We start from the raw sequence: 27,310 nt of genomic DNA, 5'->3' as shown, positions 1-27,310 counted from the left end.
GTTGTGTATACCTACAGCAGGCAACATAAAAAAGAAATTGAAATGGTTAAATCAAGAGCAGCCCTGTTCTCTCGGCCAAGATAAAAGTCGGGTCCTCAGCCCCAGAATCAGGCCCAATCGTTGCACGGCTGTCCGCTTGAGGGCCTGCGACTTTGTAGGCGTGACGGCCACACACACAGTGTAACACTCACACACACACACACTACAGCAGTAACACGCTATTACTACGCTGTCCGTAAAACTGCCTTCCACCTCCAAGAGGAAAGACACTTCCTATAATCGCTGCAGAACAAATTTTATAGACAGCAGTTTGGTACTCATGGACGCTCAGAGACACCAACACACTAATGATTGCACATGTTTATAAATAGAAGGTTTGATTTCATTACATGGCACGTTCATGCATGACAACATGAAAGAAGAGCTGCATTCCCTCCAAAGGCTCTAAACTGTGAGGGACAAATGAGTTAGCATGGTGGTCATGACCACAGATCCACTGCTTCCTCCTGTTGCCTTCCCTTCATCCTGTTCACATGGGGCAATCTCACCACACAGGAGGATGACTACGCTGCCCAGAAATTAGTCTTATTTACCTCTATAGACTACAGATGTAGCCTTTCTTTAACATCTTCATTGCTAATGCCAAACGGCCCGAAGAACAATAAAAAAGGAACTCCGACTTCCAGTTTGTTTTTATTTCTTTTTTCAGCCAGCTGATTCATTTATAGACACACACGCACACATTTCTTCTCTGGAAGTGATGTGAGCTGAAGATTCTTGGTACAAGCTCTCTCCCCCACCACCAGGAAATCTCACATATACACACACTTCTCCTGTCTTCATAATTCATCCCAGTGACGTAAAAACCGTACCAAGACATACTGTAGGCCTTAACAAACACACACAGGTTCCCAAAGGTAAATCCTGGTCTACACTACTCCAACAGATGCACATTGCTGAAGATGTGTCTCTGTCCCCTTGTATCTGAATGACTTCCCATTATCTGTCTCCTCATATTCCACAACAGGTAAACTGTGAATGTAACTGTGCTGATGAAACAACAAACTCACAACTTGTTCTTGTCAACAAACAAACTCCTAATCATTTGTTCTATAAAATGACAGAAAATTCAAAATCCAGAAACAAGGATTCAAAAGGATTCAAAGGAATCTGAAAAAATGATTTACACGGCTAATGAAGAGTAACATTTTTACCAATAAATTTCCTGTAAATCAAACAACTGATTACTAACTTATCAGCTCAGATCCACCTGGATTGATCCTCACATAAATCTCAAGTAGAAACAGACGCTCTTCATTTCTTCATCTACAGAGGTTATCACTGCTCCTGCACTCCACCCATCTGCTCTTCAGTTATTCCAAACAAATAAGTGAAAGTGCTGACGCAAATGTGAGACATTTTCCTGAGTGCGAGAGGTTTTTTTTTTCTCTTTTTTTTTTCCAGCTAACACTTTCTGTTTAGAAGGGCAACAGCTTACAGGTTGAGTCACGGCTGTGTTGTATCAATACGTAGGCTACAGTACAGTGCAGTTTCCAGATCATTCATCTCAAGGTTAGGGTGACTACCAGTGTGGAAGCAGTGCAAGAAGCTTGTGAAACTTCATTTCCACCAAGCTTCTTCACTACAGTAGGTGTTCCCAGGCCGCACAGAGCCTCACAGGCAATTCAGATACGCGTAAAAGATAGAAAAGTGCCCTTCCTGCTGTTTTGTTGCTTTGTGGGCCATACCTGTGGGTGTTGTGTGTGGGGGACTGTCTGCACGTGGGTGCCCACACCGTATACGAAAGAGAGGGAGCCTGGGTACTGCCAAGTCATGTGAGTTTGCGTATCTTCTTTTTGACTACAATAAATTAATGTGTAAGTGTGTGTGTGTGAGGGGGGATGGCCTGAGGTAGCTGACTGCTAGTAAACAGTTGTGAGGGTTGTAATTAAAGACAGTTAAAGCTGCTGGTTCTGCTCCGCCGCCACCTGACAAAGCATAGCCCACCCCTGGAGACTAGCATGTTAGCACAATATTAGTGCTAATGTGCTTTTATGGAGACAGGGGTGTTAGCGTATGTCTCTGTGTGTGGTGGTGGGCGAGGAAGTGACGGGTGAAAGGCTTGTTTCCATATTGTTTTGTCAGAGAGTGAACCCTCTCTTCATATCACAAGCTTTTTGATATTGTAGACAAAATGTGAAAAGGCTTGAGTAGGGGGTTGTTATGTAATAGCAGGACAGTTCTGTCGTCGTCCAACTTTGTATCAGTGTTTGCTTTAGTTTAATTGTTAGAAGAAGAAAAAATAAAACAGTAACTAAATGTGTTTAGTTCTTGTTGCATTTATTTTTTGCTTTCCAATTAGACATAAGTGGATGTCCCTGGCTGGATTCGAACCCTCTACGGTCACGACTCACCTCTGAGAATCTCTTTGATAAAAACAAAGGCACAGTTGGGGAAATAATCAAAGTCACTAAAGGATTCATTCTCTGAGAAAACATGAATATCGCTGCAACCCGACTCCGACTCCTGTCACTGAGAGATTCCTGTGTGAACTGAAGTGGCGGACGACCGTCACGCTTGGAGCTTGAGAAAAATGAAACAACATGAAGAAAAAAAATGAACAAAAATGAAGGAAGAATTTAAACCGCAAGCCTAAAAAATGGATATGTGAGACATCGCTGTGTGTCAGAGTGTGTGTGTGTGTGTGTGTGTGTGTGTGTGTGTGTGTGTGTGTGTGTGTGTGTGTGTGTGTGTGTGTGTGTGTGTGCATAGATGTGACCTGCTGTGTAATTAGCCCTCTGGTCACTAGAGGTGATAAGGAGAGTAGGCCCTGGAATCCCCCCCTCTTATGTCCCTTGCGCGCGCACACACACACACACACACGCGCGTGCGCGCTCTTGCGGTGACTCCATTGCGATGAGCCCCTGCTGCCCAGTCTTCATTACCTTCCAGCCCCCTGAGGGGCAGAGGAGGTGGGGGCAGACAGAGCTCAATCTCCCCCTCTATCCGGAGCCCTGGGGCTGCGCTGGAATTTACACCCCTGGCCCTGAGAACAGACGGGATCCACACTCCTCCGCTCTCCCATTGTTGAGGAGGAGGAGGAGGAGGAGGAGGAGGAGGAGAGCAGTAGACCTACGTATACGGGAAAGATGGAAGCAAGGGAAACTGTGAGAGGAGTGAAACTGATTTGACTTCTCTGCTGACATCTGAAAGTCAGAGCTCAGCAGTTCAGTCCACGTTTGTCCTCATCCGCCTCCGTCCATCAACTCATCTACTGCTTTATAGTCTCACCCTGTTTTTGTTTTCCACACTCACTTCTTTGCCCTCTGCTCACTTGATGACAGTCTTTATGGGAGTTTTCCAAAAATCAGCAACCAGCAGTTGTAACCTCCAGCGCTGATAATTTCTCCTCACTTACCAGGCCACATTGAACCCATAACAACCGCAACGGTGGAAGGTGGAAATTAGATCATGAGCTCCATCGTTTGGCTGTCTGACAACAACTAAAGTCTACAGGGGGAGACTGAGAACTGAGACTCTACACCCCTGTAAAGAAATTCACATTGTTCTGAATTCATTAGTTCACACTCACATTGTGTATCTGTGTGCACTCACCAGAGAGGCCCGTAAAAAAGCACTTCCCCTGTGATTGAGGATGGAATCACCCCCTCCCCTCCTGTTAAAAACAAACTGAGCAGTGCAGACGGAGAGGGAGAGGGAGAGGGGAAGGAGGGAGGGAGGGATAAAGAGAGAGAGAGAGAGAGCGAGGGAGCGGGATCTTCTACTACCTGAGGTCTGTGTGTGCATGCTGGCCTCCTAACCATGGATAAACACAGTAAATGGTTCTGACTGTAAAAGCTTAAGTTCAGCTGGCCTTTCTCACGAGGAGGGAGCCCTGCATGCGCTCTGGACCGACCAAACAACACGGACTCACACAAGATTTTTAAAATTACATTTCACTGAAGGACGGAACGCCACGATCACCGACGCTGTCTGTCCGTGCTTTGCTCATGTTGATGTCATTTTCCCATCCTGGGTGGGCTTGCCTGTCTCTATCTCTATCTTAGCTTATACCTGATGTCTCTGAAAATGCTCGTTCCTCTAAACTTTGCTGCCTCCGGGGCTTGGAGTCTTAACGTAAAGTGCTCTTCAGATAAACTACAGTAGTCCAGTATCTCTCAGTGATTTTCTGGAAACACAGCCGCCCCCGAAGCTATTGACACCTGTATTTAATTCTATTTACGTGACAGTTTCCCATTCAAGTCTGTTTAATGCTTTGTGAGGCCAACTCATTGTGCAGTGTTTACACCAACACACTGGAACATGGGGCCTCATTGTGCCTGGTTCTGGCCGAGCTTGCGAACTGAGTTATACCACCAGCTGAGCCAGAGTGCCCCATTAGCTTAATGGCCATCTAGGATTTCACAGGGGATGCATAGCTGTTATGACTGAGAGCTTTGCGTTTCCCTTTTTATGGCTCCTTCGGATTCACAACACCCAGAAATAGGGGTTAGGGAGGAGAGGAGGAGGAGGAGGAGAAGGAGGAGGAGGAGGAGGAGGAGGAGGAGGAGGAAACAAAACAAAACAAACATAGAGGCAACTTTACACCGGCTGGGACGAGAGTGAGCCAGACAAGTCAGGGAGGGAGGGAGGGAGGGAGGGAGGGAAGGAAGAGCAATAGAAGAAGAGTGAGAGAGAGAGAGTGTGTGTGTGTGTGTGTGTGTGTGTGTGTGTGTGTGTGTGTGTGTGTGTGTGTGTGTGTGTGTGTGTGTGTGTGTGTGTGTGTGTGTGTGTGTGTGAGAGTGTGAGAGTGTGAGAGAGAGAGAGAGAGAGAGAGAGAGAGAGAGAGAGAGAGTATCAACATATTAAAACAAAAGATGTACAACATGAGGAAAAAATAGAAGCAGCTCTTTTTTATTCTATTTTACGTGCTAAAGCCCACAGTTTCTCCTTAAGTGTCTGTCTTGGGTATTGACTCGCTTAACAACTGATGACCCGATTCTGTTTCCCATAGCTTTGACCTTTGACCTATGTGACTTCCCCAGCTGGTCAAAAAGCAATAGGAGCGAAGGGTCAAGTTCCACTTCAGCCAAGTGGTGCATGTGACATACAGCGCTTTTATTTGTTCGACTCTCAGTCTCATTTTTCATGAATGTCATAGAATAGGTTCAGAATTTTTTTTTCTTCTTTTAATTGTTTTTGTGTCATGCCTTGTTTTGTTTTAAAAATCTGTATTACACATGAATACATTTTTTTTAAAGAAGCCAAGACATTCAGAACACATCAAACAGCCCAAAACACAATGTAGACTATAATAAATGAGCCTTTCTCTCATCCTTTGTCAATAGCTGCGTATTAAAACTGTGATTTACACACTTTCTGGTCGAGATGGAATGTAGAATTGATAGCTGATACCTTTGTGGACAGACATTGATCAATAGCTCCATTATACACGAGCATTCCTTCTTCATGAATACCACTCTGCACGCTCTAATTCGTTAACTGCAAACAGGCATTTGGATGCCAAAGAGAGAATTTCTTATAAGCCTTGCACTCATTGTTAGATTATGAGGGCCAATTACATCTTGAACATCTTATAATGTATTAGTTGATGCTGCTATAACGAGGATCCACATAATGTATTCAGTTAAACGGTATTTGTTCGATTCACTTAAGGACCCACAGTATCGACTCTGCTTGGCATAAAATGGGCACAGGGCCAGAGCTGTTGAGACTAACCTCCCATGACATATGTGTGTCCTTGCTATACGACGTAACGTGATACTATTATAGGTTCTCTGTGGATTGTGAAGTCGGTAACGGGCCATCTGGTGGGGATTAAGGAAAAATGATTGTGATGAATTGGCTTTTATTTGAGGATGAGTAAGGCGATGGGTGCGATGATACAGCGGCAGCATTATGATACGTAGACATAAGGATGACTATGATAAATCCACTTAGACAAGAATAATACAACGCAACCAATTACTATTTAAAATGTCTAGTATTTATTTCTAAAAATCAGCTGTACTGCTCCTCAAAAATTTATTTAGTGAATGGAGACTGGAAAGACTGGAAACATGAACAAACAGCGTACATGGCCTTGTCCACAACCAACCACAGCAGCCCCTCTAAAGCTCACTAATGAACACACTGTGCATCATTAATGTAATCTGCAATTGTCGGTGGCTCTATAAACTCTGGATCTTACATTTCTCATAATGCAGCTCAGGATTTTCTTTCATGCTACCTGTCTAACACTTCTCTCAAAAGCATTACAATGGAGACTATAATCTGAAGCCCAATCGAATCAGTTTTGGGAAAATCTCCTTCCACAGACATGATGTTGTAACTGCTTTAACAGGCTGAGCACCACTCCATGTAACAGGTACAGTAGACTTGGTGGTGTGGGCCTTTAGACACACAACAATGGCACAGTTTTCATCAACTCTTCAACAAGAAAAGGGATAAGAATACTTTTCGTGTCAGAGTATTGCTTCTATGACACAAATAACTTTTAATCTGTTTTATTACATTTGAATAATCTGAACATTTCATCGCTTTAATTTCCCCCATGTCACCGATATTTCTGTCCTCAGAGACAAAGAAACCGCTGCTGTGAGGAATTCCCTTTTCATACCAGGTCCACTCTTTTCTTTTTCTTTTTTTTTTCTTCCACTCAAACTTTGTTTTTACATCAGGAGATAGCAATTGCCTGAGGCTGAGACATTTGGTATACATGAAGAAAGATGCATTGTGACTATGCTATGATTTTTTACAGGCCAAATGATCACAGTGGGCATCTGCAGGTCCAAATGATAAGCTTGAAAGAACAATATTAAAGATGGACTGGGATGATATTCTCTTCATGTTTAGAGCTGTGGGCCACGAGCATTTTCACTATCGTGACCAACTCGCTTTGATATATCTAACATGGACCACAGTGTGGTTATTGAACTTGAGTGAGCATCTGCTTGTCATTGAGAACATGTGACTGTGATTTATGACTTAGAATCAACATTGGGACGTGGATGAGATGGGATGGGATGGGATAGGATGGGAGATGACAGCAGAGAATCATAAAGAGAGAGAAATGAAAAAAAAAGAGTAGTAAAATTGTATTCATCGTATTTACCTAGATGGGGCCAGGGTTAAATTTTGTATCATGACGTCTTAGGAGACACAATTTGCATAAAGGCACCGTGATAAATGTCCATACAAAGATGAGATCACAGCTGCGTAGAGAATGTCATTAAGTAATGTTACTAAAGGCAGATGTGTCAGTTGCATTTTGTCAATTTGACCTACTGACTCATATGGACTGCAGAGTATTAGGCTGTGAGCCATCGGTTAACGTTATTATACCACAGCCATAATTCAATAGGCACTGATCTGATCTATTGCTCTGACAGAGTTGACATTTTGTGAAAGAAACAACACTAACTGGAAGTAAGAGTCACATTTTCCTCATGAGTCAAGGCAACCTTCTTAGGATCTTTTCTGAAAATTGAGAAGATGATTTATTTTTGTGGAGAAAAAAAAGTGAAATAACGATTTTTATTTTTCCTATGTATGTTTTGCTAGGAATGATAGATATGAGCCTTTATTTGCCAGCAAGTTCCAGCTCCTTCACAACTGTTTCAAATTACTTTTGCTGTGCATAGTAGACAGTTGCTGTTTGATGTGTTCCTTCTATATCTGGAGTAGGGGAGAAGCTACAGTATTTCTCAAACTTCTCCTTGTCACTATGTGGGTTTCTTGTTGGGAATACTGTGGAACATTTCACTCTTCTCTCTTTCACTTTACATCTTTAACATGATCAGATAATAAATACTCCATTATAATCCTGGTTTTTAAAGCGACTTGTTTGAGAAGAATTTGAAAGAGTTTTTGTAACGGTCATGTACTGTATAAAAGTTGTTTGATGGAGCACAGTTAAATTCATTTTATGACAATTTGAGGTCAACACCTCACTGTGCACCACAGAAACAAACGGAGGTCCATCCACTTGATACCATTAGGATGTCAGTAGTCCTTACTTGAACCCTACATGGCTAATGTGTCTTCCTCCACTTCCCTCCGTTCATCTTTGGTTAGTTCCCTCTGAACTTCAGTCTTTTGGTATGTTTGGTTACATTAAAGAACCTCAGTTGTCGGGAATAAGACGAACCACTGGGATGGAGGGGAGCCGTAAATGGCCGCTTTCACATACCTTACCCAAAACAACATCAGTGTTGGCTACCACCGCAAAGCAGAATTGTGTACTTTGATCCAGTAAATAATAGCAGTGGTTTGTCATTTGATATAGGGCTTGAGTGTGAGAAGCATGGTACACAAACATTTGGACATATTTTGTCAAGATAGGGTCAAACTCAACTGGTCTAAACCAGGCTAAGATTAAGCAGCAAGTTATTATCAAAATAACAGATGTGGTGAACTTTGGGCAATGATATGAGTAAGTGATCATTGTTCTTTTTGCCTGGTCTACTTATTTCTTGCACAAAGCCTGACTCATTGTTTAGCATATGATTCAACCATACACTGAGAAATTATTTGAACATTTCAAGTTCCAAGGAAATTAAAACACAAAGAGAAACCGTTTACAAACCATTTACAGTCAGAGTGAAATCAGGGCTTCGGAAATTTGTGATAAACAGTAAGAACTGTTGCATTTATCACAATTAATAACAAATTTGACCCTCTGTATCGCAAGAGTATCACATCCTTCAGAGAAAGATGAGCTAAGCTTCGCAAAGTATTTATCTCCCGCCGGTTGTAAGTGGCAGAGCAGCCAGGGCGGCTCTATCAGACTGGCACTCTTGACCTTGCATGACTCTGCTCAAGTTCCACTTCCTTTGGCCAAAAGCCAGGACAGCTTAGACCACTTTAGCTGGCCTGCTACAACAGAGGAATAATAGGAACTATCATGGAAGTAAAGCACGAGAAATGTATTTGTATGTGTATTTATATTCATTTACTCTGTGGAGATAGAGAAAACTGATCCCAACTTTTTCTTTTTCCACCTGTCTCCTGTTTCATGTGTTTTATTGCTCTTTTTTTCCTTCTCGGCCTCGTTTCTCTTTCATCATTGCAGTCTCACTTTTTCTGTCTTCCTCTTGTTGTCTCTTTCTCCCCGCCTTCTCCCAGCACACCACCCTGACACCTCACCATTAGGGAGCTGCACTAATCTTTTTGACCTGCCACATCCTCCACAGCCTCTTCCGCCAGCTTAAGTAGGGGCTCTACTACAGTATGTGTGTGTGTCTGTTTGGGAAGTCGGTGGCAGGGTAGTAGAGTTTGTGGATGTTGTGATGTTGATGCCTTTCTCTGGTTGTAGAGGCCTGTTTGTTTGCGTGTTTCTCAGGGTCACTGAGCCCTTGGTCATGTAAGCAACAGCAGAAAAGAGCACAGACAGTTGTCTCTTTGAAAAGCATGTGTGGCAAAAACAGTCAGATCTGTTATCCCTTTCCTTTGATATGGGCCACATAACATAATGTTCCTTGGTTTATCTTTGTAATGAAGTACATCAGTGTGCATAATATTGTTATGAAACTTAGTTTTTAGAACATACCAAAATCAGGAACGATATAACTCTTCTTACTTTTGATCTTTGAATTTTATAAATCACACAATTGCAGTTACTGTCAGCCCTAAGACTAATTCACTACGCATGGTGTTAATTAAACCCTTGGATAAAACCTCTGAATTCTTTGATATATAAAATATAATTGCAAGTCTGACAACAGTGATTCAAAATAGAAAGTGAGATTCATGAAAATGGAGACAGAAAAACATGACTGTCATTCCAGGCCGAAAACAGAGACAGAAAAGAAAAAAGGGAATGGGAAAAAAACATTTGAGTTTAAATAAGAAGTGTGTGCATATGTGTGTTTGAAGGCCCAGCCCGACACTGTGATTTATGAGCTGACAGCATATTCTATCTCTAACTGACTTTTACACTTTGTCACCAATGATAAACGAGCGGGTCACACACTTTCACCCCTCAATGAGCTAAATCTCCCTCACAAAAACACACGTCCTCACTCGCTCACATTTACATACAGTAGAGAGATACACACAAAAAGCACAGCCCCACACATCAACTGTGGACATACACGCAAGTGCAAAAAAAAAAAGAAAACCTAGACCTCAACCCATAAACACACGTTCACACACACTTCTCACTCATTACCCAGAACTCTCTTGCCCCCCGAGTCACCATCTACTGACAGGCACTCGCCCCGACTTCTCTCTGACACGTCCCCCAGGGTCAAAGGCCTCCTCAGTAGTGTGAAGAGCAGGGGAGTGCTGAGGGCCCCGTGGTGCGGTTAGGGGGGGTGGGGGGGGGTCAGACCGGGGAGAGCAGTCATATTCTTTTGGTTCCTTGTGGAGCAAAGGGCCAGGGGAACTGAAAGGGGGCACATTGTTGAAGAATACCTGTGATAATGATGTTATTTGGGTACTCGCAAGGCCTGCTCGGCAGCTGTTGACAGTAATGATGTAGTGTGTGTGTATGTGTGACTGTGCATCTGTGTGTGTGTGTGTGTGTGTGTGTGTGTGTGTGTGTGTGTGTGTGTGTGTGTGTGTGTGTGTGTGTGTGTGTGTAATTAATGATTCTCACAGCTCTCCTACATACCAGCTGCTGACTGAAGCAGGAAGTGGATGATTGATGGGAATTATTGATACCTTTCCCCCTTCAAACACACACATATAGCCTACATGTAGCTGTGCCATACTGCCCAGGGTTGCTGAATTCTTGATAGGCTTTTTAGTTTGTTTCTTTTTCTCCACCTCATCACAAATGGGCTCATCAGTCATTGGTGAAGGAATGTCAATACTCGACTGTGTTTTAAGTTACCATCTCCCATATGCTCTGTTTTTTTTTTTCTTCAGTCGAGTCTACTACAGTTTTTTTTTTTTTTTTTTTAATTAGAAATGGCAGGTGTACATGGATTGATGAAGGATCAAGTCACTTTAAAAACAGCAAACACTGACCAAAGCGCTCCCCAGAGCAGAAAGAAAAAGTATTGAAATTTTTGATGATGAATACAAAAAAAAATGCAGGAATGCTCAAAGATAAACACAGACCTAATAACAAGAATATAAGTAAATAAATGAAAGCATAGAATATCTGTCTCACCATTGGTATTTTGAAACAGCTGCAGACAAGTTAAAGGTCGAGTCTGGAGGTTTTTACTGAAAAATGAACGCAAGACTTGTACAAATGAAATCTGTCTTAATCATCACCTATTTCTAGTCCTGTGTGGTGGTGACTGTGTCTGCACAGTTGAGGGGAGGGGCCCAGACTCTACCTTTAAGTCTGAGTGACTCAGAGAACTGCAGGTGAGAGGAAATAGTAAATAGAGTTAAAGGGACAACGAGGAGTTTTGGAAAAGCGAAGCGTTTTCACACTACATTTATGAGCCTCCGCGCGCACCGTACATTTCTTTGACCGGGCGCAAGACGGACTCATGTTTTCATTCATCAATAATTAAAGTCAGAGGTTCAAAGAGGTTCACATACCACCGTAGTTCCGACCATAAACGGCGATGCGGCTGCGTTATTCTCATGATTCGCAACGAAGGAAACGCTGGTCGGCTCGACCAGCACTTCCGCCACCACTAATAATAACAAAATAACGATAGAGACAGAACGACATATTTATCGAAAATGGGCCCATTAACAAGTGTGGGTAGCGGAGATTCATCCACATTAACGTGAGACTTTTTTATAACCAAATAGAAACTCCTCGTTGTCCCTTTAAGTCACAAAATCCTCAATGGGCAGGAACGTTTTGGATTTAGCAATTCATTGAAGACTGAAGAACTGAGTTGAATTGCTTAATAAATTTTAACCCAGAATAATAAAAACACTGATCACTTGTAAAAGACTGTACACTTAATAATATAGGCCTGAGGGCACTGACTGTGGTTTTCTGCATAGCCGAACATTACATCAGTGTTATTCTGGTTTGGCTGAAGGAAGCCTTTTACAGTTCAGGGTTATTATCCATGCTGTGATAGAGAATTCACACTGTATCCACTAGTTTCAGTGGAAGGTATAGCTGGGTGTCATCAGCATAACATAATAGTTTTTTTATGTTCTGAAAACAAATGCCAAGACCCAAATATCAGGAAAATAAAATATGGCCTAATATTGAACCTTGTGGTCCTCCAAAGGTGATGAGTGCAGAGATCATAAGAGTTAAAGAGTTTTGAGACAAACCACTGACTGATCCATCCCTGAATACCAACCATGCTAAAAGCAGACCAAGAGACAGTGAGTGAGTCCAAATAAATGTCATGTTTAGGAAAGCAGAGTCTTGGCCAGTGTGTCCTCAAGCTGACTGATATTTTGTTCATTATGCTGATATGATGAAGAACAACATGAGTTGAGATATAACAACTTTTCCAATAATTTGGGATAAAATGGGTCCAAACAGCGCCCAGCTTTTCATAAAGTAATGGTGGGGAAATAATGCCTATAAGGTACATGTTTAGGTTTTATATATGAGATAATAAGGACAGAGAGATCAGTTCAAAGGTGAAAAGAACCAATGCGAGAGATCGTAGGAAGGCAGTAACATCTTAAAGGTATAATGTCAGTTTTTAAATAAAGAATCTAATGAAATATTTACAGGTACTCAGTGATGCTTCATGAAAATGATGCTGACAACTTTGGGTAAACAGACAGGATTGAAGAATATTTCAGGAATATCTTTATGTCACTCTGTATTAATATTTGGCCCAACAGCATCACAAGTGCTGGAACTTTGAGTTTATCTTTTACGTTTTTTGTTTTTTGTTTTTGTTGTTCAAACCTTGTAAGAAGCAAATCAGTTGAGATTACTGGTGCAAATAAATCTGAATATCAGGTTGTATCCAACCAATCCAACAGGGGGAGCTTTAATGAGAGTAGAGGAGAAAACATCTGAGGACGGCCTGGTAGTGACTGAGAACGGTAATAGACCTGGAATAGCTTCTTGGCAGACTGGGTTTACGAGGTGGGAGGGGAGTGGAAAACATAATGGGCCAAATGATCAGATAAACTGACACATTGTTTATCTGAACATTAGAAACCAGAACGTTAAAAACTGAAATAAGATCAAGAGTTTTTTGGACAATAATAACTCGTAATGGAAAGCGACAATGATCGGTGCACGAGGTTTGCTTTGGAAATTACAATGCTAAACGATTGATTACGAAGCCTTTTTTCAATTAGCTTGGTGCTGTCAAGTATCACCAATCTCCACTATCACTGGTAAATTTATAAACACAATCAGCATGAGTTTCCAGATGTTATCTTTGTAGATGTTATAGTTCAAATGTGTCATCATATTTTTGACAAATCCGCTATAGTTTTGCTTGTGGGGTATTTCTTGCTCCTCTGTGCCCATAGGCTGCAAAGCCATGCTACAACTTGTTGGTGCATGTGGGTACTGTATTTACAAAGTTAAGGTAAGGATATCTATTTTTTAAATGTCCCACTGTTGCCACTGAACTTACTCATTTCACATGTAAAACCAGTTTCTTCTTCATAAATTGAACGTGATCCACGGGGATCTCTCTCCTCATAAGTAAAGAATTATTGTGTGCACTGACCTTGCAAATCTTTGCATCTTGATTTCATTGCAATGTAAAAACATGTGGGATATTCATCTACTGTAGCTGCTTTTTAAGCCAAAGTCTACATACACTTGCCAGACAGGATGGCTTTTTCCATTTGCACCTATTTGCAATCAGGCCAGAAGATTGTAAAATAGATATTTATATGTTAGAACTGTGAAGGATTTTTATTTATCAGCTAATCTTGTGGCAGGTACCAGGAATGCTTTTCATCACTCTGCCATCAAAGATTTAAGGGGATTCTTGCCAATAACTCTAGCCATCAATATTCTTGTATTATAAAGTATGAGTGAGAAGAGTGGTAATGTTGATTTCATTCCATTTGATCACAAGCACCGCCAAGAAAAATGCATCCATTGCATAATAAAAGCTCTTGTATCATGAGCTCCACTTTAACATGTCCACGAGCATTCAGCACAGGTGTTCACGGTGACATATATACAAGAAGTAACGGGGAAAAGGATACAGGAAAGCAATGCTCACAGGGATTTATAAATCAATGCTGAGATAATGCAACAAGGAGAGGAAGATAGGGAAAAATGAAAACAAGGGAGGGGGGGTAGAAGGACGAGTACACCAAGATACAGTGAAACTAAAAGGTACAAGAAAAAGCAATAGAGAAAAGCAGAAGAAGGCTACACATGGCCCTGTATTAGTTCTCATGCTCCTCTGAGTGTGTGTATTTACAGTAAAACAGGTCCTGGAACATGTGGCTGCCATTATCACCACAATCTGTGGTCAGTGGAGAGGACCCACCGCCTTTTGTGAGAGCATGTGTGTGTTTGTGTTAGGCCCATCTAAGCTGTGAGGAAGCTGTGTTACACACTGGCACATGATTAGCTTAGGGTTGTAGTTTTTGAATCTTGTTTTTATGAGTAGATGTTGTTACCAGTGTCAATAATTAGCTACTTCCAGTTTTCACTCGCTACAACTGATAGCTGTGGGCACCCTGGCATACTGTACATTACACTGTGGATATCGCAGAGTGTGAGAGAGAACATGAGACAGGGATGGGGGACAGATACTGAAACGTTTAACAATGAAGATAGGGCAGGCAGTAAGGCTGAGGTAAGTGACTAAAAGATAAAGATCGAGAGAAATGTGAGGAAAATGATTCAAGAAATCCTTTTGTGCAAAACACCACCTGTGTTTATTCCAGCGCTCTCTCTGTCTGCTCACAGGTCATAAAGAGCAAAGTCTCTGGCAAGCCTGGTGGATCTGCAGCGCTTTAATCGATGTGATAATTCAAAGTGATGTGATGCACATGAAGAGTTGGCAGAGCTCCTCAACTCACAACCTCAACGGCAGAACCTGTCCAGCTTTTAATATCCTACAGAGATACTGTGGAGAAGATGTCTGTTTTTAGTTTTTTGCGGAGGGGCTCGCCGAACTCCAGACACAATTCAAAACAGAGAAGATTCAAGTGCCACAGGTTAAAGATCCTGTATATTTGTCTTGTGAGATAAAACGTGAAACTGTGTCTCTGTAAATTTCCACTGCAGACTCACAAAGAAAAGCTGCATGATGTCATCTTGAAGAAGTTAAGGAGCAAAGAAGAGGGTGATGACCAACAGTATCACAACCACAGACATGGCTATCATATTTATGAATGTCTGAGAAGGTCATTTTACTCCAAGGTAATAAAAATAATAAATACTGCTACTGGTTATGTGGAAGACACTACTACTTCTATTTTTTTGTTGATTCATTTTAACATTCATTTAGCTTCCATTCCCTCTTCCTCCATAAAGTACGTCCTATTGAGTGTAATAACCCAGACAGCTGGGTCTAAACTGAGGATATTCTTGCTGTGATGTGGAGACTGCTCCCCAGATTTAATCGAGCCCATAGGTTGTTTGTGCAGCAGCTTATTATAAACCAAAGTTACATAACATCTAGTGGCTGTAGTAAATCATGACAGGAGCAAAGCAGAGTGACAAAGTCTATACAGCGACAAAGTCCACAGCCTGGAGCTGGGTGTGGTGGATGGATGGGTCTACACACGATTCCCATTAAAAGTAGCTGTTAAAGTTGTAACCGTGACAAAAACGCAATGTTTTGCAATGCTGAGGAATTAGACATATCATATCCTGATCTTTTGCTAAACTTAAAGCAGAAGTAAGTGATATATTTGTGTTAATATAAGTCTTAAATAGTTATATCTTCCGACAGCAATCACTTACATAGAGTGTTTGGACCGAAACACGGGTCTGTCAGTCACTCTGCTCTGCTCTGAGCCGAGGAGAAAACATTTATCGTATCCTACAGTTTTTATCCAATGAGGAGAGAGAACGGCATGAAGGGCTGTGTGTGCAGCCAAGGGACGCCGTGAATGTGGCGACGTAGGGACGAGGACTGTTATGGTGCGTTCAAGGAAACTCGTAACTCCTGTTTTTCCGACCTGTGAAGTTGTATCAGTTCGATCTGGTACGAGTTCACAGGTCGGAAGTTACGAGTGGCCGTTATAGTGACTTTCACAGGTAAAACAGGTCGGAAAAACACGAGTGGGTTGCCTGAAACGCTACAAAGTCGTAAGCTGTGACTTGAAGCTGTAATTTACGATTTCAAAAGCCTGCCTGGAACGCAGCATTAGCGAAAACGACCGGATCGTTTAATTCTGCTTTAACTAAGCATTTTTTTTATGCCTAGCGCTAGCCAAGTCGTTTTTGAGCCTAAACCTCACTAAGCCATAAATGCTATTATAGTTACCATGCCAACAATGCGTAAAAGTATACACTGCTTGTGCAAATGAATGTATACGGTGGATCAGTGGGTTGCAGAAAAACCGCCCACTGTATGGGGTTGTTCAGTTTGGAGGACCGATACCGCATTGTAAATAGCTAGTGCAGACAAAGCATAAAGAATTACATTAAGTGACCACATGTAGTGGATAAAGGTCATTAAGTAACATGTACTTAATTCATAAGATGAGAGGCTTCAGTAGCTACAGTGCAGCCACAGCCACAGCCTATATGCGGTGCACTGTCTCTGTCTTGCATATACTGTTAACAGACATCAAACGCCGAGGTCTGATGTTCGTCTGCTACATCTGTCTCAGTGCTGCTCAGTGTTTATTGTTTCATCTCTGCTTTATTTACTGTTGCCTTAATTATTTCTATGTCTGATCTTTGGAGGGAGGGAGGTGCATGGGGGCCATTTTCCTGATGTATCCGCACAGTCACACACACGCAAGTTCAGAGTGTCTGCACACACACACACACACCCACTCACACAGACACATACAGACACACGCACACTCCCACACAGCCTCCCCCTGTTCACTTGCCGCAAGGTGACAGAGACCTCGGCCACAAGATGGATGACTGTCTGACTGCGACATCTTAAACCTGTTACCTCTGAGTGGATGTTTATTTGAATTCTCCTCCCCGCTGTATCACGTACAGGGGGGAATTCTCTTGAACTGCAGCAACAGGAGTGTAAATATTATGGGGAAAGCCACTGAGACATGAAATGTAGCTTTAATTACAACATTGATATATCGAGGTCAGTCCCGCCGCGCATGTGAAGAGAACTTGACCTTTCCTTTTTCTGCTCATGATTTCTTGTTTGATTTGGTGTACACACTCATTAAACAAATGTATATACTGTATTATATATGGTACAATATGTTTGTATAAGAGCAAGATGTATGGTGAGGGCTGGATGGGGTGCTGGGGGCTGACTTTAAGGCAAGGTCCTGATTGTGCAACTGGAAGAGATATCAAAGACACGCAACGAAATGATTAATGAAATCTGCTCCGGCTAATGGCTTCCTTTTATCAAGTAGGTATATGAGGAAAACAGGGATACAATGATAAACAGTTAATCTAAAAAAATACAAATAAAAAGGTTACTATGACTAAACTACTATAGTTGAAAGTTGTAACCCATAATGCACTTGGTTTAATAATGTGTGCATCAATAAATTGGGGTATGGGTATAGTTCTGGGTAAAATACTACTACTAATTCTTTCTAAAAGTGAAACAACTGTTGTGGTGAGATAAACATTGTGGATACTTAAAAAATCCTGTTTCTCACTGCATCAGCAATCAAACTACAGTAAAGACCTGCCATTATTTGAATTTACAGTATTACACCACTGAGCCTGACCTTACGTATGAGCACTTGCTAATACCTGAATAGATACCAAATAGGCAATATTTCTACAGGAAATTCAACAGTTGATATGCTTGGTGTCCTGTAGCAATAATAGTTGACGTTCAGATTATTAAATTATTAAGCCGTTCAAATCCATCTTTTTCCATTTAACACTAGTGGAAAAAAGTACAGACAAAACAACATGCACCAAAAGTCTCTTGTGAATGTACTTGATGTTTCTCCAGGTTGCTATTGTACACAGTTCCTCAAAGGTTATACATGATGTGGATGTGAGATATTGCCCTGGTCTATCTACACCCTCAGCTTCACAGTTTATACTGTAGAGACATGATAACCATCACCACCACCTCTATACTGTCAGGAATAAACCTTTATCTGGAGAATGAGATGTTTGAGGAGATGTCCGATGTGGGACTGGCAGCCATCTATCTCTCACTTCTCCTCTCTATCTTTGGCATGAGGAGGAAGCCACGGCAGATTGTAGCGTGAAGGTATGTTTTTGATAAACATGTTATTTTTCACTTTCATTGAACTTTTCCTTTATTTCATGGTGCAACTAACACAGTGGTATGCAAATACTGCGTAAAAGTAGTATGCACATGATTTGTTTCCCCTCCGTTTTTGAATAAAAATAAAAATTCACTCATAAGACAGTGAAGGAAGTATTCATTTTTGAACAGACTTTTAGTACACACAGTAACCTAAGTCATTGTCCAGCAGTGAGGAATGAGGAGGCTTTCTCTCCGGCCACAGGTGTGTTTTCATGTGGGGTCTTTTAGGTTTAAAAGCACAGACAGGCACACAAACTCCCCCAGCTTACTGACCAGGCTTTATGCCGGTCCCCAGAGGCAAAACAATCCCTCCCCCGCTTACTATTCCCAAAGGGAAACAATATAAACTTAGTGGGGGGAAAGTATGTCAGACCTGTTGTTGTCATGCCTACTTCATAATTTAATAAGACATAAACCAAATGGATGAGCTGCAATAAAGATGGTATTTACTTCCTCCAGCTACATGCTCGTAACCAAATACTCAGCGCTGGTGGAATTTAAGACCTGGTCTGGGCCAAGCTGGGCCAGGCCAGGATATGCCTGCTCTGTGGCTCTGGGAACTGACAGGCCCTCAAACACAGGAGAGGGACACACATGATTCTTCACAGAGGAGGTCTGGTCTGATTGTGTTTTGGAAAGAGTTCAGGTAGGGCACAATGTTGAAAAACCCATAACAGACGAGGCACTGTACACGGGATCCTCTGCCCTTTCTATGTGGACTTCTCAGGTTTCCTTTGGGTGCTAACAGGAAGACTTTCGTTACATACCACAAACACCTCGGTCAAATTAATCACTGGAGAGTGTGTTCAATTTTCAGGGAAAAAACACAGATTGTTTGTTTGCCTGTCTTTGTTAGCCTTGTGATAAACTAGCTACAAGCTCAGTGTACTAACATGTCTTTGCACGGGGATAAAGTCCTTCAACGCTGGTGACAATTAAATGGCCTCCACACAGGATTTGATACTTCAGTAGTATTTCAGTAGCGTTTTATGGTCATGGTTACAAAATGGCAGCATAGATTATAAAATAAAAAAATATAAATATAGCAGACAAGAAAAAAAAGGAGGTCAACCAAAAATGTTGCAGTTTTATTGTTAATTTTCACCATAGGAACCAGACAACATTTTGTTTTATCAATTTTAACAGTTAGTGATAAAAACACTGTTTCGTCATTAGCGTTTCCAAACGGGGTTTGGAGATTTGCCTAAAGTCTAAATGTCAGCCATGATCTCTCTGCGGGAAGTGGGAGTTTTATTGGAGCAGCTCAACAGCATGTAGAGAAGTACAGAAGGTTAAGTACTGTTAAATGACAGCGTCCACATGTGCCAGCTGTGCGTGAAACACAGAGGATTTTAGAGAGATGTGAGTGTGTGTTTCTGCCAGTGAGTATTAATAAGGTGAAAACACAAGAGAGCATAATCCACTGACAATGCAGATCGTGATTTTTTGCCTTCGCAATCAGCATGAATCGCTGTGGTGATTTTTTATTTATTTTATATCTTTCCGCGGGCCGTTGTGTGACCCTACAGTAACCTGGTGTCCTGAGGTTTTATGTTGTGAGTTATAGGTCTGGTTCTGCACTAGGCTTTGTGTGTGGGTTTGCAAAACCAGACCCCTGCAGAACTCTAAATTACAGTACTGATGGTAAGTGTATCTCCAAGCACCCCTGACCAAACCACTGACATGAGGAAAGGAAAGGTTCCACACCAGTCTCCTCGAAGTTACTGAATAATCAAGCAAAGTATGGCTGGATTTGGAAACATATTCTTCAGACACACTGTTGTCATTATCATGTGGAACAGAATATCCAGTCTGTAATGTGGTACGGACATAAATTACCTACCAATCCATCAATTAAACTTCATTCAAAACATCAGCATTTGAAACAGTATTTAAACAGAACTACTGATATACTGTGGAGCACATGCAGCTGAGAGTCAGCGAACAAACATACAGATGAACTGTATAGGCATTTTCGTTTGTTTTGTTTTTCTTTTCCTTTCCAGTGGCTGTCTTGTGGCCGAGAAAAATACAATGGGATGTTTCTAACACAATGGCTAAACCAAACACAATGCTGCTTTGCTGATGTTGTACCATAAAGAATGTGTATGAGTCCTTCAGGCATATTCTAAAGCAGCAGCAGAAGATGGATGTTTCCATTTAGGTTCATCCATTAGACCTTCTCACAAATAGTGACAAAAATCTGCATTAAAGAAATATAATATGTACCGCACATTACACTATATATAGCCCCAATTAATCAAAACAGACAAAGAGTATTAATTTCAGCTTAACTGAAATATTTCAATTTTCCTCTCGGGCCATTCAGTCTAATTGGGCTGAACCAAACTCAACTTTCAGTGGCTGTTCTGTGTAATCAATCATTCTTCAGCAAGAACGAAATGGTAAAACAACCTCACCAGATTCAAACAGTGAATGTTCCATATTTAGATTAAATGTATAAATCACCTCAATTAGTTTTTAACAATGTGACATTTCTATATGAGGTTTATTCGTTGGAACTGGACGTGACTAACTGTGGATTTGACTTAGAGGAAATGTGAAAGTGTAGCCAAGTCTATTGTCTTGATAGCTTTTGATTCCAATAACATGGTCCCACCGTGGTGTATGGAGGAGATAAACAGTCACATAGCTGGGAAGCCACTACAACTGTTTTCTATAACTCATAACGATGCAGGGATCCCATTACAAAACAGATGGATTGAGAAACAGGGAAAGAAAGGAAGCCAGGGGAGAGAGAACAATCAGAGAAAAGGGGTTTAGACAAAGATTTAGAAACAGGATCTGCACATTCGAAGGATTGTCCTGACTAGGAAATGTCTAAATACACTGTAATATCTCTTGACTTTTGCAGTGGAGGGTAACAAACTGTATTATGCAACCCACATCCGTAACTAAACTAAGTTTAAGATATCAGCATAGCATAGATTAGATAGCAGAACCCAGCTTTCTGGGAGTGCTTCGCCAAGACGTACAGCTGCGTTTGGAGCTTAATGTTAACATCAGCATGCTTACATGCTCACAGTGACAATGGTGATGTTTAGCACACTATATTTACAACAATTGCAATCGTGCCAATGGGAATGTCACGAGTTTTGTAAACCACATTATGTGAAGCATGATCACTGAAATGACCACAACTCAGAGGGGCACAAGAATTTCTGTCCCAAATTTCAATCTCATCCACCCAATATTATCTAGACATGTCACCCAGAACCACAACTGTCTAGCTCAAGGAGGCAGTGGCGTAAAAGTCAGAAGATCACTTAAAGCAGTACATAACACTATTTGGTAACCAGCGATATCTGGACCAAAAATGGAGTAAGTTCTTGAGATACATCAGTCTGGACCAAAGCAGTGAACCATCCCACAAATCAACAAACAGCATGGCTGGAAATATCTGCAGATTCTCAAGGAGAAGAGACACAAAGCATCAAGAACATGTCTCCTCACTGGCTTTCCACCAGAAAGCCATGACACTTATGTTCAACAGAGTGAACTGGCAGGAAGCAAGTGCTGCACTGGAAGACTGAGCTGTGGTCCATGCAGAGGGGAAGCAAGTGCCTTTCCCCCCTTTCCACGGAATGGGTTTGTTTGATTTGTGGATACACAGCGCTGTGTGACAGATGTTTCCTCGGTTGATGGATCTGACTGCGATTCAACCAAAATACACAAGTTTAACCACATTTCGTCTCCATGGTGCAGATGATGTTCCTCAGAAATTCAGGCGCAGCAGTAGAACTTGCCTGTTACTTTTTAAGTCTCACAGAGGAATACAAAGTAATTTGATCTCCTTTTTGCTATTTCTAGGTAACAAACATGTTTGAATTAGGATAGTGGTCTATGCTGGTGAGAAAAAAAATCTTGCCCACCTTACCCGCTTTGCAAAACACTCTTTCATCTTCACCAGCAGCCCCACCACCACACCCATTCCCGCCAAGTCTCCAATCCCCCCGCCCCCGTCATCAGCCTTCAGTCTCCATGGTGGATGCACAGCTAAAGAGCCTGAGAGGCCGGGGTCACTGCACCTGACAGGCAGCCTTCACTGATCTGTCTGTTGGCTAGACACATTGACAGGGATTTAGTTACTGTCAGCACGGTACTTCACACACAGACTCACACACACACACATACACAATCGTGTCTGTGTATGAATGGATGCACACATGTTCTCTCTTTCTCTCTTTCTTTCTTCTTTCTCTCTTTCTTTCCCAGAAACAAGATCACTTTTTTAAAATCTAAAACATTCAGATTCACAATTCTTCGATTCCAAATTGCGACATAATGACACGCACACACAAACACACACACGCACGCAGAGGGAAGGAGCTTGGAGGACATGAGTAAGCAGGTCTGAGGTTTGACCCTAATTTCCCCATGAGCAGATGTTACCTGCTACCAATTAACAGCTCTTGTCATTGCTGCTGAAATAGTCACACTGGCCTTTCTCCAGCGCTGTTTCCATCCTGACCTTATCACAGTGGCTGTTTTCGCAGGGGGAGTTGTTTTGTTGCCGTGAGCTCTTCCGAGCAGCGGCTGGGTGTGTTGCACCTGTTCCATCAGGAGTGTTGACAGTCTAACTCTCCAACATGCTACAAGGCAGACCTCTCGATAAATTGGAAACTCAGACAAGTGGAAGCTGGTGGAATTTCCTGGTTTTGAAGTGTTTCAGCCTGCAGAGCTGTGGATCTGACGTTTATTCCAAATGACGGATTTTATGGAAATTATGACCGTGTGAGCCTTTACTGTATAAAAAATGTCCGCTGCAATTGCTGAAGTGTTGAAGCGTTCCAGACAGTACACAGTAGCTTGGTCTTCGGATGGGAAAAAGCCCCTAAATTAAAAAGCATACTGTACTTATGAGTGGGAGAGAAACTTGTTATCTATCACCTGCATCAGTTTGGTCCCAGTGCACCTGTGCAAGGTTAGCTAACTCACCTGGAATGTTTCAGAGATGAAATACGAAATACAGTATACTGTAGTACTTAATTTGTTCATATTGCATGTTCACTTATTTATGATACAGATCGCAGCGCTTGTAAAAAAAAAAAAAAAAAAAAACACTTCAAGAATAAATGTTTGCTTATAAATGGTCATAACATTTTTGTAACACTCTCCCTCTGTTGCTTTGAGCTCCCCTCTCTTTGCTCTGGTAACTCTATCCCTGTGAATCACCAGGTGATAAATGATCATTTCTTTCCAACAGAGTATGGGTGGCTTCACCTGACCCTGCAGCTTGACCTTGCTCGCAGAGACAGACAGACAGACAGACAGAGAGACAGCAGAACAACAGACTACTATTGTCTAGAACTGGCTCGGTGAGCCCCCAGCTTTCTCCTCTAAACAAGAGGGGTATGTGTCACAGAGATTTTGTTGTGTGTCCAACACTGAAGTGAAGATCAAAGTCAAGAATGAACTTCCCCAAGGAGCCTTGGCTTTGGGTCTCATATGGAGTAATCAAAACCTATTGATATTTAGTGGCCCAATGACCTATTTTGACCTATACATTAAAGGGAAACTTCGTTTTTTTTCAACCTGGGCCCTGTTTTCATATGTTTTTCTGTATACGTGAGTGATTGATAATACAATTATTGAGGTTGCTCCAGTATTGAGCAGGGCAGGCAGCCTGCAGCCCAGCTAACACTCCTCAACCGGGCAAGTGGCTCCCGTCAAAGTTCACCCTATAAACATGCTTTTTTTTCACACTGACAGGCTCAGATAGTTACAATGAGTGTCCGGCGACAACATACTACTGTAGAAAGGAGAAATGAACGTATGTCTCTACCTTTAGCGCGTCTCTTCTTTGTCATCCCCGGTCAAAGTGGTCACTCCACGGCGCAGTGCATCGACAGGTTGTAGCACAGCTCGCCCTAACTCTGTGAAAGCTCTGTGAAAGCTGTGCAAAGAGTAGCCCAACATTTTGTTGCCACAATTTGGAAATGCACCGGTCGTCTCTCTTCACCTCAGTCAGGTAACAGTATTCCCCATCAGTGCTTTGCTGTGAGATTTCAGAACGAGATTTCTAGCGTGGTGAGATTTGGACACAGATCACAACAAACAGCGACCTCCAGCTAAAGGTAGAGACTATTACGTTAATTTCTCCTTTCTAGTATGTTGTCGGACACTCATTGTAACTATCTGAGCCTGTCAGTGTGAAAAAAATGCACGTTTATAAGGCGAACCTTGACGGGAGCCACTTGCCTGGTTGAAGAGCGTTAGCTGGGCTGCAGGGCCCAGGTTGAAAAAAAACAAAGTTTCCCTTTATGAAACAATAGGAAATTATGTGGAAGCTATGTAGGCCACATGAAGCCTATTAAAAAAACAAACCTTTTCTTTAATTTTCTTTGGGTTTATCATTAAATTTTATATTACAAAAGTTGGTTCAAATAGTTTTTGAATACATGAATTTTAGACACAAAGCTATGTAACTGTGCAGATGTTAACATAGTAGTGCTATTCAGTCAGTCGCATAGATCTTATTTCAGGCGATGGAACTCATTCTCCTTTTTCCCCCTGCAGTCTGTTGCTGATTTCCAGCATCTTCCATTTGGTTTTGGAGTATGTTACTTCCTTGGTGCATGCTCCTCTGGCATATGTATGTACCCTATCGATATAATTAGATTCAACTGAGGCATGCAATCCCTGGGAAAGACTTTCCCGAAAACTACATGCGTGCACAACGATATCAGACCATCTCATCTGCCGTTTCAACCCGGCACAGGTTTTTCCAGACAAAAACAAGCAACAGAGCTTCAGAAACTTTGAAACATTGTCGATATTCTGTAAATACCATCCAATTTCCGTCAAGATAAAACCTGACATGCCCTATTGAGTGTAACACCCCTTGATCCAGTTTTAAAGTTTTAATCAAGATTGACAAATAGATGTATTGGACTACAAGAGAGCTGTAAAATTTCAGATTGCCTTCATCTTGGTTTAACATCGTCAAAGCTACTTCACAGCCTGCACGGGCTGCATTCTGCTAATGTTTCTGTTGCGTAAGGGGAGAAAAGTATTATCAAAATTAAAATTGGCTGCAGATAAAATTCCCATCACCAGCTATGATGAAGAAAAGTGATTGCCAGAGGAAATTGGCATACACTTGAACAATGGAATTAAGTTTTCCACTGCACCTGTAAGATTCTTCAGTATGACGTCTGCCCTTCACTATGCCTGTCATGCACGGCTCACGGGTGGCACGGCCGTGGGAAGCAGGGGTTCCTAGTCCGACACGCATTCCTTTCCCTCGGTGCACACACGAACACACACCTAGACAGAAATACACACACAGACACACTCCCCCAGCCCGCCCACCTGGGGCTGGATGACCCCCTAAACAGCTCCAATTACCAGGCACTGACAGACAGACAGATTAGGTCTGAACAAGGGTGCTGAGGCCTACACAGACAGACAGACAGACAGATAGAGAAGCCAAGGAGACGGACGCAGATAGAAAAACAGGTAAAAACAGCATGAAGAATGGATGGAGGATGTAGAGAGAAGGGAAGGAGGGAGAATCCACAGGGGGATTAGTCATTGATACAGTCAATGTGTTTACATGAAGCCCACATCGGACCAAAATGGTGAAGATCACTTTGCTCCTTTACCATGACTGAGTTTCACATGTGCCTCTCTCTGCCTCCCTCCTCTGCACCCACCCACAAAGTAACCTTATTCCTTGAGGCTGCCACTCTCACCCTGCAGCCACCTTCATCCATGACCTGAGGCGGACCATAACAAAAACCTTTGTTAATGTGAGTCTGAAGGCCTGAAAAAAAACACACACACACACACACACACACACACACACACACACACACATGACAGACACTGTGTGTCACCGTGAGTTCACACACAGTGCCTGGCCTACAGCACAATAGATCATTTTTCTTATATGAAAGTGTTTCTACTGAAATACAGAAAAGAAAAGAAAAGAAAAGAAAAGAAAAGAAAAGAAAAGAAAAGAAAAGAAAAGAAAAGGGGGAAAAGGAGAAAAAAGAATTCACAGGGTTGAATGCCAGGCCTCAGGAACAAACAGGGTATTTTCAGGACTTAAGTGAAGACCAACCAATAAATTGACTCCTGACCACATTGACAGTGAGAAGGTACTGAGGCGTTTTGGCTGATTTATTATTCAGGGAATTTGGACGTTTTACTCTGTTTTGATTTGTCTGGTCAGCAAAACTTTCTCTCCTTTTTTTCAAGACTTTGGTCAAACTGCTGCCCGTGGTGGAATTTTTCTCCAATTAAACCAGCGTTTATGCAGCAGTGGATGACGTGATGACAGAGCATACCATGTGTTTAGATATGGTGGTAGGGGAGAGAGAGACTGCCCTTCTCATAAGGATTTGGGGGGAGTGGGATTAAAACAGTGAGTTTATTGTTTGGAGACCCTTACAAGATTCATCTGATCCCATTTGTCTCAGCCCGACCACTAACTCGCTCTGTTACAGAAACGCACATTCTTACTCCTCGCAGAGCTCCAACTGATCTGTGCAGCTCCATGAGAATCTGACAGCCCGTAACAAACACTAAATCATGTTGTCCCCGGCAACAGGTCATGCTCACAACAGCAGCAGAGGAAATGTCAAGTGTAAAAATGTTCTTTTTGTTTCCTAATATACCTCATGCGTGGCATTGCTTTCTTTGCCTCTATGCAATTTTCTATGGTTGTGATATCAAATGTTTCACATTTTGTCCTTTGTTTTGTGAAATTTTTGTGAAACTGAGGCCTTTTATATAACTTCACAAGGCCAAGTCAAGATGTGGATTGTTTGGGTTAGCATCACTAATCCTCAGTTGGCTGCTGGAAAAACAACAGATTTAATTTTTTTCCCTTATCAATCATTTTACATCTCTGACAAACAACTGGCATGCAAATTTCACTGACCATTATTTCACATTATCTAGATATTTTTAGAAACACATTGTTCTGCAATGATTCTGTGTCCCATTGGGGTCTTCCACGAAAGAAATAAAGAACTTAGTGTTTT

This window comes from Trachurus trachurus (assembly GCF_905171665.1).
Source record: "Trachurus trachurus genome assembly, chromosome: 16".
NCBI lineage: Eukaryota > Metazoa > Chordata > Actinopteri > Carangiformes > Carangidae > Trachurus > Trachurus trachurus.
Note: the sequence above shows the minus strand (reverse complement) of the source record.